Source organism: Dermacentor albipictus, chromosome 3, assembly GCF_038994185.2.
Source record: "Dermacentor albipictus isolate Rhodes 1998 colony chromosome 3, USDA_Dalb.pri_finalv2, whole genome shotgun sequence".
Classification (NCBI taxonomy): Eukaryota; Metazoa; Arthropoda; class Arachnida; order Ixodida; family Ixodidae; genus Dermacentor; species Dermacentor albipictus.
In genome coordinates, this window is record NC_091823.1 from 153634917 (window position 1) to 153653724 (window position 18808).

Consider the following 18808-nt stretch of genomic DNA (forward strand, 5'->3'; position numbering starts at 1 on the left):
GCAGAAATACTAAACAAAAGGATGTTATCGCTATGCCTCATTGCACTACCGTTGCCGAAGCCATGTTGAAAGAAGTTCATCATGAATTTCAGAAATTAGGCCCTGAGGTCAAATCGGCCGCTTATACCGGCTGTTATGAAAATAAACACGCTTTATCAGCCCAATCAACTGTTCTCGTCAACCGCAGGTACAGGCCACATCCGACTTCTTGCCTGTTTTTAAAGATGATCACCTTTATCGCTCCTTTCTACTTGGTTTTCTCTGCTTGGGCTTCATGGGGCTCTAAGACGGACTTGCGAGCTAGACGTCTGGCGACACGAAAAATATGCACGCATTGTCATTCTACCGCAAGAACGCACTGAAGACTCGTACGACACACCCACCCATTTGCGAGCCGTGTGGAGTTTATAAGCAGAAATACATATTCTCGCTGTGGCTTGAGTAATCGCCGTGGTTTATTGAAGAAACTGGCCGCCCATCTCTACGACAGCGCGCAGGCGGGGACGTAGAATGTCACTTCTGACTCTGCGTTTACATTCATTGACTGCGGCCTGAGGTGCCTTCTTCCCGCGGTAAGTGAACTATCACCCAAGCAAAGTTTTGCGATAGACGGCGCACGGTGCGGAAGAGTACGCGCGAAGAAGAGGCCTACGTGCGACCACGGAGCAGTCCTTCGGGAGAGAGAAGTAGACGATGACGCTGTTCGATCTGTTGTCACTTCAGCTGTGTAATTTTCCCTATGTTTTGTTTTTCATTGAGTGAGTTATTTATATCCTTGGAAGACGGCCGCATCTTTAAGGCGATACTGTCCCTATGGAAAGGGTGCGGCTGCTCCGGCGCTGGCATCTTTAAAGTGACAGCGCCATCCGAAGGAAGCCAGCGTGGCGGAGGCGGCTATCACCTCGCAAGGCGTGGAGCTGCCAGTCATCAGGGACGATCAGCAGTCCAGTGCGTCATCATCGCTCAGTGGGGACGGCTCAACTATCGTCCACCTTGACGAGGAAGTGCCTGATATGGCGGAAGTGGACAGCGACGGCTTCAAGGTGGTGAGTCATCGGAAGCAAAGAACGGTTGGAATCCCAGTGGTAGTTTTACCAACAGAGCAAGGTGTTGATTTGAGAGAGCGGAATCCTATCAGCCTCTTCGAAGCCATTAAAGTACTGCTGGGATCTGCTCCGATTCGCAGTCGCTTCACAACGCAAGGTGCTCTTCATCTAGATACCGCAACGGAATAGCAAGTTGACATTCTTCTCCGGTGCTCTCAGATTGGTGACATAAGAGTTAAAGCCCGGTTGTCCCACTCCTACATGACTAACACATGTGTTATTAGGGGAGTACCAGTATGCTATTCGGAAAGCGACCTTCTTGACTACTTGAAACCGCAAGGTGTTTTGCACGTGAAACGTATGAAGCGCAGGGTGGATGCTCAAGGAAAAGAATGGGCAGCGAAGCCTACTAACTCTGTTGTGCTAACGTTTGCTCCAAACACCGAGCACCCAGAAAATATTGACCTCGGCTTTACCAAGCATGCAGTCAAAGAATTCATTGAAACTCCTCCCCGATGCTTTAGGTGGCAACGCTTTGGGCATGTAGCCAAAGTTTGCATCAAAGATCAACGTTGCAAACCATGGGGTGGCGCCCACGATTACAAAGCCTGCAACGCAGATTTTGCTTGTGCTTATTGCGGGGGTGACCATCCAGCGAGTTTTGGTAGCTGCCCCTTCCGTGTAAGTGCCTTACACCGTCCAGTGTCCTTCATTAGTCGTCCCAAACCACAACCTACTGAGAAGCCGATACCTGGAAGTGACAAGTTCCCTGCGTTAGAGTCGGAAGTTCGTGGCGTGGTAACAAGCGACGTGAGTGAGCGACCTGACCCTAGCAAGACGGCAATGTGCTCTGTGGTTGAGTCGGTTGTTCGATCTGCTTCAGTCAAAAGTCTTTAAGTTCCTCAGCGACCAGATTACAGCCAGTCTCGAAGACAAGGTGGACATTCCCTTGCCTCAAGAGACGAAGAAACCAGCTGCAGCGGCCAAGCGTGCGTCCCAGTCCGCATCTTTTGTTGAAGTTGTGAGGCAGTGCGTCCAGCAAAATAAGAAGCTGAAAAATCAGGATATGTCCGACCTTCTGCGAGTTTTGTATGAAGTCCTTCTTTCATATGTTCAAACGATGCAGACTGGCACCTTGAAGAACTTTCTAGAGCTCGTTCTTTCCTTTCAGTTCATGATTACCGCCTTCACAGCGAACTTTACCTTATAATATGGCTAGTTTTCTTCAACCTCATGCAACTAAAAATCACCCAAAAATGCCGTTTATTATGCAATGGAACTGCGCTGGGTCTATACGTCGATTAGCAGAACTGAAATTATTTTCGAAAGATACTTGTGTTCCAGTATTGGCCCTCTCGGAGGCTGGCCTAGCAAGGAGGAGATCTTTGACTGGATATGTCGCATACAATAATTGCAACATAAAGTCATTTCCCGCAGGAAGTGCCGCCCTTAACATACGAAGAGAGATTCCTCATGTGGCTGTGGACGTCACCAATCTTTGCACCGATAGTATTGAGGTAGCAGCTGTGAGGATACGGCTCGGCTTCCGAACTCTTTCTGTTGCATCCCTACACGTGTCTCCGCGGAAGAATGTAGCAATGGATTTCTTTTTCCAGCAGCTCAGCTTTGTGACCATGGCCCAGCGCCCCAAATTATCTGCGGTGACTTCAACGCCCATCACTCTGTCTCGGGTGTCAGGAACACATACTCCCGCGGCCGCAAACTTGCAGAAGTTATCGACAGTTTGGACCTGTGCATGGCCCACTTTCATCCCACTTTCCAAAGTCCCACTTTCTTCCGGCCTCCAGCCTCAGCCACATCTATAGACCTAACCTTGCACTCACCTGACGTCCGTGTGAAGTGGTCAACTGCACCTGAGCGCATGGGAAGTGATCACTATCCTGTTTTAGTGTTTACTGCCGACTTCAATATGCACGGCGCTAAAATGAGCCATGTTGTTATTTGGGACAAATACAGGGAGCAACTTGCAAGTGTTTCTGGAGATGTGATACACAGAATGATTTATGGTAAGATGGCTGCTACCATAACGGTCAAGTTGCCTAATCATTTTCCGACTCCGGATTTAAAACTCAGGAACCTTTGCGCAGCGCGCAGAAGCACAGAGCGACAACCGCTGCGGAAGAAGGAAAGACATATCCTTGAAGACGACCTTCAAGAAGTTTAACTCTGCCATTCGACAACATATGAATGAACTCTGTAGGTCGCAGTGGGCGTGCTTTGCGCTAGCTTGACTGTTTTTTCACCGATGACGAGAATTGGGCGAGTCATTGGTACCCTTGCTCGTGATTCTCGTCCTAGTAAGCCTTTCGAAGCGCTTGCACTGCTCAAGCAGCAAACCCTCGCATACTTGGCAGAGGAATTTGCAGATGCTTTTCTTACGTAAAAGCTAAGGAATTCATCGATGTGCTCTACCTGCAACATTTACGTCTGTTATGGACACCCCGTTCACACTTCGAGTGCTACAGACAGCACTCAACAACCTGCGGCGTCGATGTGCACCAGGTCCTGACGGCATTACCAATCAGATGATGCAGAACCTACGGTTAGAACACCGGAAGATGCTCCTAAGATATCTCAATCGACTATGGGAGACTGGCGACGTTTCTCTTTCATGGAAGGTGGGTTGTGTTGTCCCAGCGCTGAAGCCCGGGAAAGGAATGACAGACTTGGTCTCGTATTTGTCCTGTATCACTGACGTCGTGTGTGGCTAAGCTCATGGAGAAGGTGGCAAGTAAGCGTTTATCATGGTGGCTCGAAGACAGAAGGGCTCTGCCAACATGCATGACTGGATTCCACACAGGCTTAATCGCGCAAGAAAGTGTCTTGGACTTGATAAACCACATCGACCATCAAAGAGCTTTCGGCCTCTCAAAATTAGTGATTTTCCTAGATGTATCAAAGGCTTATGATAGTGTCATTCAGAGCTCAATACTATATAGCTTGCAGGCCATAGGCGTACAGGGCTATCTTCTGCGATTCATTCACTCACTTATCAGTGATCGTAAAATTCAAGTGTGGTTAGGAAGTACCATAAGCACCGAAAGGGCGGTGTCGCGAGGTGTACCTCAGGGAAGTGTTCTTTTCCCGACGCTGTTTAATGTTGTAATGGCTGGTCTTCCCGCTGAAGTGCAAAAACATTGCAGGCATAACAATATGTTGATATATGCGGACGACATTTCCATTTGGTTAAGCAGACATCAGCACAAGCGTTTAGCTCTGATAGCTCGACAGGCATTACTTTCAGTTCAAATTTACCTTCAAGGTGTTGGGTTGAATCTCTCGGTAAAAATATCTGGTTTGATCATGTTTACAGGTAAAGGAAGACGATATGCGCGGCTGAAGATAGACCTTGATCAATCTTGCCTTCGTCAATGGAAGCTCAAGCGCTTCTTGGGCGTCATTATTGACTACCATCTAGAGTGGCGATGAGCTGTGGACTCTATTGTGACATCACTATCTCCACGTCTCAATATGATCCGTAGAGTTGCAAGTGACCCTATTGGAAAATCCTATTTAAATTCAAACTGGGTTATACAGGTTTAAACTGGTTCTAACAGGGACCTGTTTAGCAACAAATAGGTATAAACAGGACCAGTTTACACATGAACAGGTTTGAACGGGGTCCCGTTTGGCATGCAAACAGGTATAAACTGGACCAGTTTACACATGAACAGGTTTGAACGGGGTCCCGTTTGGCATGCAAACAGGTATAAACTGGACCAGTTTACACACGAACAGGTCTGAACGGGGTCCCGTTTGGCATCCAAAGAGGTATAAACAGGACCAGTTCACGCACGAACAGGTATGAACGGGGTCCCGTTTGGCATGCAAGCAGGTATAGGCATGACCAGTTCACGCAGAAATGAGTCTTAACAGGGGCCCTGTTTGCAACTAAACTGGCTTATACTGGACGCAGTGGCACCATATAGGGTCGCCTGTTTGTCACGAAAGCTGGTTTAATCTGGAGCTTTCTGGCAACTATACTAGATGGCATCATGCATACCAGTTGAATGCTTGAATATAACTGGGGAGGAGCTTTTTTATTGTTCGACATCCTGACAATTTAACCCCTAGTGCTAAATTGGGCCATTTTCAAGCTCTGCAGAAATTGCGTGAACACCTCGGAACATTCACAGACCAAACTGCGATATGCTAGCTGCGAATTTCAAACCGATTCCCGGTCCTCGACAGCAATTCTGACGTCGCAACAGAAACATTCGGTCGCGACGGCCAAGAGTTCTGAAGTCGCAACAGAAGCACTTTCCGTCGCGGCCCTTTAAAATGTCAGCTTCGCATCGGTGGTGTACACTGTACTTTTCTCTTGCGCGGTATTCAATCGTGCTTCTCTCTAGCCGGCAATACTGATAGCACCGACACCGGTATTAAAGTCGACGTGGCCAATTGTATAATTGTGCCGTGACGACGCGGCACCAGCAAGGCGCTACCGGCCTCCTCAAAATCGGCCGCTGATCAAAATCATACCATCTGCGGGAATGGCTGCGTATCCGCTTTATTTTATTTGGTAAGATGGGGCACACAGTCCTGTGGACTTACATGTGCGGTTACACTGACACATTAGTTAATTATCCCAGAAATATTGCACAAGCTTATGCGCAGCGGAAAAGAAGTTTTGGATTGTTCCACATGCGTGAAAAGCTTTCTCGCTCGGGTCTCATTAATCTGGTACAGCGCTGCCGTGAGAAGCCAGTATACTGTCCGGATCAAGACTCACCCACGAGTGTTTATGTAGCTATTTTGCATTGAACGCACGAATTATATGCGAGCTCAAAACTGTAAAGAGCAAGAGACAACTGTCGAAATTAGCAGTAACAACCTGCAGTGTCCCCGGTCACCGTTGTCTATTTCTGAATTTCTTATTAAATATGGATATCGTTACAGCAAAATTGATGTTCTAGCATTCCACGATGTACCTGTCGATGGTAACAACACTTTTGCGCATATAGAGATGCGGCAGTTGACGCGGTGAAGTGAAAGCGCATCTTGGCTTTTAAAATGTAAATGTAAACAGCAACCCAGAGACAGATTTATTTTTATTTATAGACAGAAAAATGGAAGAAGAGGAAGAAGAAGAAGAAGCCGTGTGGAACGGCTGTGCTCTAAAATGCTCTCTGCTGGAAACAGCGTATCGGCCCCAGGCCGAGGATCGTCGACCCCGTTTTTGAATGAAGATGCAAGCTACAAAGTTGTCCTCCCGCGTCTACCAACCGGTAACGATGTTTTGAATTCTGTTTTCCTTCATGCGGACTTGAGTGGCAGACCATACCGTGCTCCCGACTTCCGAGACGCTCTGCTTGAGATAGTGAATACTTCAGATATTGTAGGTGTCGGACAGTATCAAATGAGCCATGTATGGATGGTTACTTGCGCTAGTAGTGCGGCAAAACAGACCCTCGTCGCCTGTGGTGAGCTCCGTGTCAAAGGGCTGAAGTGCATGGTGATAGATCCGGAGACTAAAAACATCAAGCTTAAATTACTATGGCTTCCACGACGCGTTGAGGAAGCGTTCCAGGCCTATGGTCAGGTGAAGTCGGTGGAGAGAGAAGCATGGAGATGCACTGGCATGGAACAGTGGGTGACAACAAACCGGGAGGTTTCCTTGGTGCTCAAGGACACTATCACCGTAACCTCAATACCGCACATTATGTCCATTTATGGACACCAGTGCCTCGTACTTATCCCCGGTAGGCCTCCTCTGTGCCTTCGTTGCAAGCGCGTGGGACACGTTCGACGACAATGCAGAACACCGAGATGCTTACAGTGCCATCGATTTGGTCACTCAGCGGACGCCTGCGTGTCCACCTACGCCAATAAGCTTCGTTCTGGGCAATATAGCGCAGACGAGCCACAACTGGACCACCTCATGGATTCTACAGAGGTAGTAGATGCCACCGGAGAGACTACAGGTGGCATTAGGGACGAGGACCAGGAGACCTTGAAGCCAATGCCAACCAGTCATAACAGCTCAAGTAAGACTAGCGAAGCTTCCGGCGAGGATGACTCAGTTTGCCCACCTGGCCTAGCAAGCCTTAAAGAAAAGCCCCCTGATGACAAGGAAGAAGAGGAAGAGGCGATGGACATCAGCAAGGCCAGGAAACGTCCGGCACCATGCAATGACGAAGCAACAGAATGTGCACTACCGGCGCCCGAGAAAGTGTCTCCTAGTGCTCAGCAAACTCCCTCTCCTGGTGATAATGTGCCCCGCCGGTTATATCAGCGTAGTCAGGAGAGTGGCACAAAGAAGCCCAAAGGGAGCAAGCCCACAGATTTACCTGTGGCCAAGGGCAATTCAATACAAAAGCTTTAGGTGAGCAAAATGGCTACCGCCTTCACCCTCCCTTTATGTGTAGCGACACTCAACGTACGTGGGCTGAGGAATATAAGGCGTCAGCGGCAGTTACTACACGTGCTTAGGCAGCATGAAGTTGATGTTGGTGCAGTGCAAGAGACAAAGATATCGTCCGCTGGTGATGTCAACCTTGCGCTGCAAACTTTTCAACCTGATTACGAGGTGTGTATTAGCCAAGCATGTGGTGCTTCCGCTGGATGCTTTTCGTTAGTCAAAAAGCAGTTAAATCATTCTTCATTGTCGCTGCGTGTTGATGGGGAAGGCCGCCTTATATGCTGTGACCTCTCTTTTCATTCCCGTAATTGGCGATTCATTTGCGTTTATGCTCCCTCAAAAGTGAGTGAGAGGAAGGCTTTCTTCCTCTCACTTGCTCCGCTCCTAGATACTGACAGAGATTTGGTACTGTTGGGAGACTTCAACTGTGTTTGTCATTCCAGAGACCACTCATACCTAACTAATCGTTATGATGCAAGTGCTGCTTCCCTGCATCAGTTAACGGAAGATCACAATCTAATAGACGTGGGCGCCTACACCCCATCTTGGGTGCGGTTCACGCACTTTCAAGGCGTCTCCCATGCTCGACTTGATCGTGTGTATGTTTCGACGAGTCTCTGGTCTAACATTCACAACTACGTCGTGAAGCCTGTATTTTTCACAGACCACTGTTTAGTAGCTGTTTCATGGGGTCCCCGAAAATTCCGCAGGTTTGCTCCAAACTGGGAACTGTGGGAACTTAATACACAACTTTTGCGAGAGGAAAGTTTTGTAAACAAAGTGAAAGAATTATGGCTAGAAATAACACAATGTCAACAGCTTCCTTTGTTTGCTCGATGGGAAATGTTCAAAAATAGAGTAAAAAATGAGGCGATTGCCATTTCATGTGAGCTGTCTCAAAGAAAAAAAGCTGAAAAGTATTACCTTCATGATCTACTTCACAAGCTGCACGCTTTCGAAAGCCAGGAACCAGGGTTGTATAGCGATGAAATAAACATAGTTCGCGCACAAGTACAGAAATATGAGGCGGAAGTGTACAATGGAGCAATGGTTCGTTCACGCACAACTCGCTTCACAGAGGAACAGCCCACAAAAAGGGCTCTCGGTGATGAGAAGCGATACGCGCTTTCTAAGCAAATATTAGAAATTGAGTCTGGTGGGTCTATATACACAGACACGCCCCAAATAATAAGCCTATTTGAAGCTCACTATAAAGATCTTTTCGCTGCAGTTAAGCCTCAGAATGGATACGAAGAAAACGCTGATCAGTTTATTTCGCTTATGCCACACTTAGAAGAAGATGATCGACTCAGCGTTGATGGGCCAATAACTCGAGAAGAAATTAATTTTGCCGTTGAAACGCTGCAGAGAAACAAGACGCCTGGTCCCGATGGCCTTAGTGCTGAATTTTATATAAAATTTCAGGAATTCCTGTGTCCTTTTCTGCAGCAACTTTTCGAGGAAGCCTATCAATATGGTGAGCTTCCTCCATCTTTCTATCAGGGCCACACAACCTTAATACCAAAAAGCACTGATGATGAAACAATAAAGAGAGTAAACGGTTATAGGCCGATATCATTATGTAACGTGGATTACAAAATATTTGCAAAAATACTGACAAATAGATTGCAGACAGTCATTACAAAATTAGTAGGTGATCATCAAACATGCGGAATTCGAGGCCGCTCTATACAGACAAATGTTCATATCGCACGTTCAGTTCTTGAGTGCCTTGGGGGTAGTACGGATCAAGTAGCTCTTCTCCAGATTGACCTCGCCAAAGCCTTTGATAAGGTTCAACACGAATTTTTATTCCAACTACTGCGACATCTTCAGTTAGGGGATGTATTATACAATGGTATAACACTTTGTTATAAACACTGCACTACAAAGTTAATTGTGAATCGTACCCTCTCAGATATAATACAACTACAGTCATCCGTTCGTCAAGGTTGTCCGCTCTCGCCGTTACTCTTCGCCATATACTTAGAACCGCTTTGCTTAAGCGTGCTTTGTGACTCGAGCATTAAAGGATATATGTATGCCGATGAGGAAATTAAAGTGCTAGCTTATGCAGATGACATTGCCTTCTTTTGCGTCGATAAGCCAAGCATTACCAAGGCAATAAACGCTACCCTGCGTTTCTGTGAGACTGCAGGAGCTACTGTAAATTTTGACAAAAGTAGAGGCTTTTGGCTAGGCATGTGGGCGCTCACTCCCTCTGTATTCGCGAATATTCATTGGAATCAGTCTCCGTTGCGATATCTTGGAGTACCTCTCGATAACTTCCGTAATAGTGGACCTCATTGGTCGTCCACGATAACCACTATCCGTAGAAAGGTGACAACCTGGCAAGGACGTGATCTCTCCATTTTTGTGAGAGCTAAGGCATGCAATACATTTCTCGCTTCTAAGCTTCTTTATGTTCTGCAGGTCTTGCACTGCTCACGTGTCCATGTCCAGGCATTTCATAGAATATTTGCATGTTTTATTTGGCATTCATCATGGGAAGCCATGAGAAGGGACAACCTTTTTCTCCCGCTTGAAAAGGGAGGCCTGGGTCTTGTGCATTTGTTTGTGCGACAATTGGTCATGCGCTTATTTTACCTTAAAAATGTCCGTCATCCATTCCTTCTCGCAGTTAATCGAGCACGTCTTGCGTCACACCTCCCTTTTCTTTTTGTCACGACAAACGTTGCTCAAGAACTACCGTTATGGGGCTTCTTAAAGGAACTTGTCGACACTATTTCTTTCTTAAAAGCCAGATTCAACCTTGAATATTTGTTTACCGTTAATCGCACGTCGCTAAATGCAGCACTTATAGATAACCTTTTCCCTGAACCGCTGTACCGAAAGCCGTATCTGTCTCTATTTGGTCAAGATGTTCTTTGCCGTGTCCGTAGAATGTGCATTGCGCCAGCAGCAAAAACGTTTTTCTTTAAGCTGCACACCTCCACACTGCCAGTTAAAACGTGGCTTCAGGAAAAAGGACTCTATGTACCCTGGAATAGAAATTGTAGGCTTTGCAATCAACCCGAGACAATAGAACATTGCTTTATACTTTGTCGTGACGCATTTCTTTTTTAGGACATTTTAAAAAGAACTATCAAAAAAGACTTTCCTCTCACATGTTATGGTATCCGGTTCCTTCCTTTCAAAAAGACAGCCAGTAATACACCATATGATTTGTTTATGTTATTAGGACTTTATTCATTATGGAGAAGTCGAATGATCGACAGACATGCCGAGCCACCTCGCTCGACAAGGTCTATCTTCCGTGAAGAGACTGCTCAAGTCCGGAGTGTGGTGCTTACATATGATCCCGTCCCTGAATGGATTTCACGCCTGGACGCTTGTGTTTGTTTGCCAGAATTTTGAACTGTCATTGGACTGTATACTTTCTGTGAATTTGTTTCTCTTGTATGATCATATGTGATGTAACTGTAGCGGTTTGACAGTAACGATAATCCCATGCAATAAAGAAAAAAAAAAGTTCGGCGTGGTGCGGTGGTAAGATGCTTGTCTCGGAAGCGTGAGGTCCGCAGTTCAAATCCTGTGCGAAAGCTTTTTTTTCTACTTTCATTTTTTTGTATTAATAATTTTTCTTATCCTTAAAGAGGTGTCTGTCAATTTTTAATCAAATATATTGATCAGAAGCTACAGAATTTTCGACTACAAGATGTCACACAACAGAGAACAGAACGACAGTCACAACGTCCCAAAATACGACAGACTGAAAATTTCCTGTTGTGTTATTCAAGTGGGTGAGACGTCTATACGGCGTATACACACATTGCCGTCCTCTTCATTAAAAGCAACGTTGCTGAAACACGTCGTACAAGACGCTGTACGACTCGCATAACATCGAAATACAACGCCGTCACCATCCATGAGATCATCGAAAGCACGGTCGCTTTCGGTGGCGGCCTACAGATGGCAGCACAGGTAGCGCCGGTAAAGTTACAGGTGATATTATTTTGCCGTCTTCAGCCTTAGCTACATGTGAGTGCGCGCTGCATTGACGCCGTCCGATGCAGCTGTTTAATCGTGTGTACGCTGTGCCGAGAGTAATTGTGGTGCATTTTGTATTCATTGAGAATCACAAAACCCCTGGGACCGCGTAATGTAGCCCGCAGTATCCTTCGTGTGGTGCGCCGATGTCGAAGGTATGAGCCTTCGCCACTTTCTTTGTTCCGGGCTCACGAAAAGGATCTCCTCCTCTGGCACTCTCGCATCGTGTCACACTGTACGGAAGAATTTGGTGAAAATTGTGCTCTTACGTCCTGTAGTTGATCCGCAATTCAACAGTGTGTGCGCCGGAAGGACCGTTGGTGCAGTCGATGCCGCGGCACCTGTGACGCTAAAAGGAGCGTTTTCCGAGTACGCCTAGAAAGGTAAGTCCGGCGCTTGCGCGCATTCTTCCTGTCTATGGTTCGTGAAGTGTGCGTTCTTGTACGTATCGCAAGATCCGTACAACAACCGAATCCGAATGAGTAAAGCAGCAAGAATTATAAATGTGCTTTTCAAATGGTTGTTCTTCATGTCGCAGTGCACATTTAGCAAAAAGTTCCATGGAAATTGCCCTAAAACGTATTCATGTTACCAACAGCTCTATCTGTGGTTTATTTACTTTCACCTATGAAGCACGCTAGCGCGGGTGGTTCTTTGATCTAAATGGGCACAAAAATTCGAGCAAAGAAAGTTACTGCTTGTGTACATAATTTTTCATTGAGAAATGGTATAGGCATTTCCAGAAGTAGTACGTCCATGTGTCGTCTTCACAGCTAACAGCTGCGCGAGATAGCACCCGATTTCTTCGTGGACGCATAGCCAGATTTTCAGCTTGTATGGAAATTCGTCTGTTTATAGAGTGTCGTCAGATGACGTGTATTAGTGTCCTGTGTGTTTTCGTGTACTTGTAAAGGGTTCCGATCTTGCAGAGAAGCCGAAATTACAAAAGCAATGTTTCTTTTTAATCGAAAAATCTTTCTCTTTTCTGTATTGTCTCACCAGAAAAAGAGGTGGTCTGTTGAAATTTTGAGCGCATCGTCCTTTGGGAGCAGTGCTTTGTTGCGCCGCATAAACAAATTAGGTTTTGGAACGCTTTTCATGTCCTAAGGAATTTTCTGATAGTACAATTCACATTTCACGTTATACAGCTGTACGTTTGTGTGAACCTTTTCATAGTAGATTCATGTTTGCTACAGTTCGATTTACGTGTTATTTAACCGCCTGTGATGTTACGGTCAGATATTTGCACAACCAGTTGCAGCTTCATGTAACTGGTTGTATGAGACTTTTTTCAAAATATGACGTGATCTTTTTATATCACAAGTTTGCAGTTTCAGCAGAGATTACAATAAATTAAGCATTTATTATTGTTTAGGGATGGCAAGATTTTGTGAACCAGAGGCACCTCCAGATATGCACCTGCGGCACTTCTGCAGCCTCAACAGCACGGCAAAGTACCTGATGTGCATGCTGTGACAAGGTGTGTGCAAAGCAGTTGCTGCCACTTACACGAGCTGCAGATTTTGTTGGTATCATCCATGTTTGGAAACTCTCCTGAATTTTCCGTGGGTTTACAAATGTGGGCTCATTTTACAATTTTATGGATGTCACTTTAGAAAGACAATGAAGTTGTGTTGGTTAAGATATTTTAAAGCTGTTGAGAGATTAAGGGCATGACATTGTTAAAATGCACGTAAAAATTAATTGTAATGGTACTTATAATGGTTTATTATTAGCAATGCAATATCTCTAACGAGAACATCAGAGGGGCACTTGCTTTAGGGAAGTTTGGTCAGATAAATTCATGAAGCAGCGTAAAGCGGCAGCAGCAAACACGCTGTAAAAGCTCTGTAATCTAAAGAAAAAACAAAGTTGTCAGTTACTGGTTTCAAGTTCGCTGCTGCTTTTTGTGCTGCACGACAAGTTAAATAATGGTTGATAATGTGTGTGTGACGTAATAGTTCTGCGCAAACACACGAGGTGGAGAGAAGTAATTATTAAACGGAAAATCAGACATCGTAGCATTTGCTACAAAGGAAACCCGTATGTGTTCCTCAAAAGGAAAGCCGCATAGTTGAAGAAAAATTCGTCCTGGTCCGGGACTCGAACCCGGGACTACCACCTTTCCGAGGCAGCCACTGTACCATCTGAGATAACCAGGTGGCTAGCACATGGCAGGGCGAAGTCGAATTAGTTGACAACACGAAGCAAAGGCAAGGGTTTGACGTAATATTTTTTTCCCCTTTATTAATTACCTCTCTACACCTTGCGCGTTTCCGCAGAACTATTACGTCACACCCTTGCCTTTGCTTCATGTTGTCGACAAATTCGAATTCGCCCGGCCATCTGCTAGCCGCCTTGTTATCTTAGATTGTAAAGCGGCTGTCCCGGAAAGACGGTGGTCCCGGATTTGAGTCCCGGACCTGGACGGTTTCTTTTTTTCAACTATGAGGCTTTCCTTTCGAGGAATCCGTACGGGTTTCTTTTGTAGCAATTGCTACGAGTGGGTGGATGTGCGATTTTCCCTTTATTAATAATGTGTGTGTGTATGCAACAATGGGGGTGCTGAGAGCAAGCTTTAAAATAATGTGTGTTATGTCCCCAACAAAGAATTTAGTGTCTGCAGCATTTTTACAAAATATTATGTTCACAGGTTGGCAGGTATGACATAATGTACAACAATAATGTACACCACTTTTGCTGTAGATGCCATATTCATAACGTCCCTTTTCTGTCTACTTGAATCGTATATTTAGAATTTGGCCCACCTTCAGTTTGATCAAGGTTCATAGGTAGCCCCCTCTGAAATAAATATAATTAGGAGCTATTGTAGATAAGCATGATATACCTACTCACTGTATTGTGACATATATTTTTAGGGACTGTGTTGTGAGGCATGCATATCCTTTTACCTGTATGTCTTGCAGCAGGTTGCCCGACAATAGCATAAATGCTCTGCCCACCTTTATTATTATGCTTTCATGTAGACATCTAACATCTGTGCCCACATAGACTCCATGTTCTTAATTACATTTTTCTAAGTATTCACTGTTGTGCATTACATTATTGTGTTACATTACTGTGCATTACATGTTTTCTTTGTTTTATCTTGGAGGGGGCTATTCATTTCTATAATAGTACAGAGAATAGGACTTCAACCACGAAAGGTGGCTTAAAAGTGTATGATGCTTGGAATTCTACATTCCATCCCCTAAAGCGCTACCAGTAGTAAAACATTCCTAATTGTCTTTTTTATAAGCTAGCTGCCAGATACATAGTCCCATTATGAGAGTATGTTATTTTTTTTTCTTTGGTCTGACTTCTTTTGTTGAATGTTCTCCTTGTTAGTTCAGAATTTGTTTTCTTGCCACCTCATGCAATACTCCAACTGGAGACTATGAGCTATGTGTACAATAAATAAGTAAATTCCTAAAGCATGCAACAAACCATGCAGCATAGCATTTAAATGTTGCCAGTTTATAATGCTTCTCGAGTGCAGCGCAGCATGGAGCTTGAGGCTGATCTCTTCAGATGTAAAAAAAAATGCAGGTTATGAAAATGTGGTCCTACAAACTGCTGGTTACGCATGTCAGTCAGCCTGTTGCAGTGGTCACAAGTGAGAATGTAACCAAAAGCTGGGCGTGCTCGGCCATTTTGCATATGGCACAGGATAGAGCTTCACCTCTGCTATTGCTTCCCTTATAATAATGGCCTCCGAGTATACATGCCGAGTTATGCTTCTGGGGACACTTATTAGTTAACCTTATCAGGTAATACCATTAGCCTTATGGGTGCTATAATGTTGCAGTGCCTGCAGGATGGCCAGCATTACAATACACATTAAAATTATTGTACAAGTCATGCAATGGTATCGAGATTGGCCCACCAAGTGACACCCTTTACTTACACTATACCTGGGATCAGCCCAGCTCACTCAGTCAGGGAGACATCCATGCATAAGGGGAAGGTTGTAGCAAATAGAGGGCGTTCGATTAATCTTTCTCACATAGATAGCTCATACATATAATGTTTCTTAAATTGGATGCTTTGTTGCTCAAAATGAAGTTACTTATGTGCATAATGTCAGCAATGCGATCCTATTTATGCCTACCGAAAGTTGCTTTGTTCACTGCCACTTTTTATATTGTTTCGCTGGTTATTCTAAGCTCACTTGTTTTATAGCTGCTATAGGTATGGCTGGACCTGGAGAAGAAGTGTAAGCAGACCATGCTATGTTGCTGATCTGCGCTGATCTCCACATCCAAGTTGGTCCCGTGACAGTTGGGCGCCATTGTGCCTTGCTTCATTGACAAGGTGATATAATATGGTGAGCTTGTACTTCAATATCGGTATTGAAAATTATGTTAAGGAAAAAAGACAAGGATTGGTCTTTATGATAGATACACTCATGTTCTTTCTATAAGGTGTTCTTTTGACATTGTTCTGCGTGGACATATTTTTAGAGAATTATAACAGTCCTTTATTGCAAAGTGCCACGGTGCTAGTTTATGTGTTAAACTAGCACTCTTTCACCAAAAAAGCCGTATTTAGCACACAATTCACAAGGAAAGAAAGGAGGCAACAGGACAGAGTGCTACTAACAGTTCAGTATTATAGCTCGCACAGTAATATTGTGCAAAAGGTGAAAGGGGGAGAATAGATCTGAATACATATTGTTCGCACAGAAACGAAAAGGATGCATCACATGGTGAGTGTGACATTTGTTTTACAATGATAAGAAGCAGTCTCACTGTCTAGTAATTCTCTGCATGGGGAGCTAGTGCTAGGTTCCTCGTCATACATATAAGAAAAGTTTCAGATATCTCTCCAGCGCTTTTGTCTTTTTATTTTGTCACGATCAAGCAGCTTTTAAACATAGGTGCATGTGCACCGAGAGTAGTGCACTACCACTGCTAACTGACCCACACATCAAGTTTGCTTGGTCACGCTGCCAGTCATTTATACATTTGCCGGTTTATCCAATGTAGCCTCTACTGCACGAAATGGTATGTGATAGACACTGCACCTGTGTACTGTACGTGCTTTCTTACATTATTTTTTTCAGAGATAGTAATGCAGGCCTTTTCATTATTTACATGCCTACACAACAAACGAAGCATTCTCTGTGCTTAGAAAGAATTGTAGGAAAATCCAGCATGAGGCAACTGTTCTCACCACGAAACTAACTTGATTCGTTGGTTTTCGTTCATTATTGCGATCACACTAAGGCAGACAAGCTTGTAGGCTGTGCTTCTGCAATTTGTACAGCACACTGACAGCACTGGTGTGGGCCTCATCTGTGGGCTGACTGATGGCACCTTCTACGGCGCAGACCACTTGTGTTGGGCGAGGCACCAAAGTTGACGTTTGTTCCCTTGTGCAAAACAGCAGTCCTAGGTTTAGAGTAGTTGTAGGAAGACAAGGTAAACATAACTTCCATGGCTTGAGTGGGCTCATTTCTCTTGGGGCATCTAGCTTTTTTTCTTGCAACTGTGCAGAGGTGCTTCCCTAGAGTCAGCGGGAAAATGGCATAGAGTTGTGCATTCGGGAACTCCTTAACCATGATCAGCCGTAGTTAGGGCCTTGCGAAAATGCACTGTCTGCCAAGTGGTAGAAGGTGCATTATTCAGCCACAGATTTCCTGTTGGCATGATTGCACTCGTGCTGTCAGTAATCTCTTGGCTTGCCGAATTATCTTGAGGCCCCACGCTGATGATGCTACCGATGTCTTCGTGTGCAGATTTTCAGGATGAGGTTTTTTGCTTTGCAAATGTTGAAAGGTAGGTGGTGCTTACAGGTAGCTATTCTAAATATTAGTGAAATGAATTGGCCCATCTTGCTTCGTCAAACATCGTCACGCCGACATCAGTTGCACAAACAAAAAACCTGGCCTACTTGCAGCGTCGTGCACGAAGAAACAAACAAATCAGCTGCTGGATTGTCTTGGCATCGCATACTAAGCTGAGACCGAAACTGCTGTAGCTACAAACCAGGCAGAAACGATGATGATAAGCAGGGATTTGTAGTAGCGCCACTTCGTGGGGCACCAAGGAGGCTTCGTTTAAAACAAAAATGGCGTTCAGCAAGTAGAACCATGCCACGGTGAGAGTCGGTGCATGGTGCTCTCGATCAAGTTGGCTCAAGGAGTGTCCGAAAAATCAGACGAGAGGTTGCAAGGCGTCCGAATTTTCGGAAGTTGTTATATATTATGGTCCATGGGGAGAATGGCGGTGCCGTGAAGCAGACCGAGTAATCATGTCCGGAAAATCAATCGGCGACTCTACCTATACCTATGTGTCTATGTATACCTAGGTGCAACAGTGTTTGCTATGATCTGTGCCAGAATTGCTGTTGCCCGTAGATGCCCAACATGTCGGGTGTCAAATTGTAAAATACCTTGCAAAAGTGATCTACGGAAAAATACCGCTTCTGCTATATTTCGCTTTTGCAAGAAATTTAGCGGCTGCTGGCACCTACCTTAAAAGGCTTTATATGGTCTTCGCATGGCCAGGGCCTTCTACTTTTGTGAGTTTACTTATCTCGAAATTTACCCCGGTTTTTATAACTTCAAGTTGGCGGGATCCCTAGTCTCCTTTAACGTGTACCCAATAGACCTTACATAGGGGTTTTGGCATTTCCCTGCCATCTAAATGCAGCCATTGTGGCTGGGATTCAATCCCATGCCCTTTGCCTGAGCAGCGCAATGTCAAAGCCAGTACACTACGGTATTTTGCTGGCAGACGGGTTTAGTTTCTGAATAATTTATTATCTCAACCTGTCGGTGTTGTTTTTAAAGGTATTTCATGTTTGTATTCTGTTGCTTCAATACTAGTAATTATTGTTAATCAAACGATGTGTCCATCTTTTTCCTATAAGACTTGCTTCAATCGCCTGCTAATTATGACAGCTTATTCTCCCACAGTAATCCATGTTCCCTTGAAACATAGGCAGTGCATGAAACCACATATTTTTCAATAAGATGTATTCGTTATCTTCTATGACCGGAATGCTGAACCTTTCTTATCTGTGAGAACATAGGCAAATTTGCCTATGTGCTAACCTGTTGCATGAGTCAAGATAAATTATTGGCTTTACTTTTTCAGGTGCCCTGCTCGCTCTCACCCAAGCAACCCACTCCAGCGGTCTTCTCTCGGCAGACTGGATGCATCGAAATACCGTTAGAAGGTACAATAAACAGTGCTTGAGACATTTATGACATGTTTTTATTTAGGCCGGAGGACTTAAGGCTTAATGAAAGCTTAAGTGGGTGTACAGAAATACCTACGTAAAGTATACTTGTCTTTTTCACTTACAAGTACATGCCAATACTTTGCCTGACATTTTTCACCACAAAATTACACTTTACTGT

At 44.8% G+C, this 18808-nt stretch overlaps 1 protein-coding gene and 1 long non-coding RNA gene across 8 annotated transcripts in view; one reads left to right on the forward strand and one right to left on the reverse strand.

The window, feature by feature from the left end:
* LOC135920011 (uncharacterized) overlaps positions 1–18808 on the reverse strand; it is a 206263-nt gene that overhangs the window by 151721 nt on the left and 35734 nt on the right. The gene's annotated exons all lie outside the window — the stretch shown is intronic.
* On the forward strand, positions 11390–18644 carry LOC135920014 (uncharacterized). The gene is made up of 4 exons (XR_010570127.2): positions 11390–11822; positions 12815–12919; positions 15622–15766; positions 18543–18644. It is a non-coding gene; the product is annotated as an uncharacterized lncRNA (long non-coding RNA).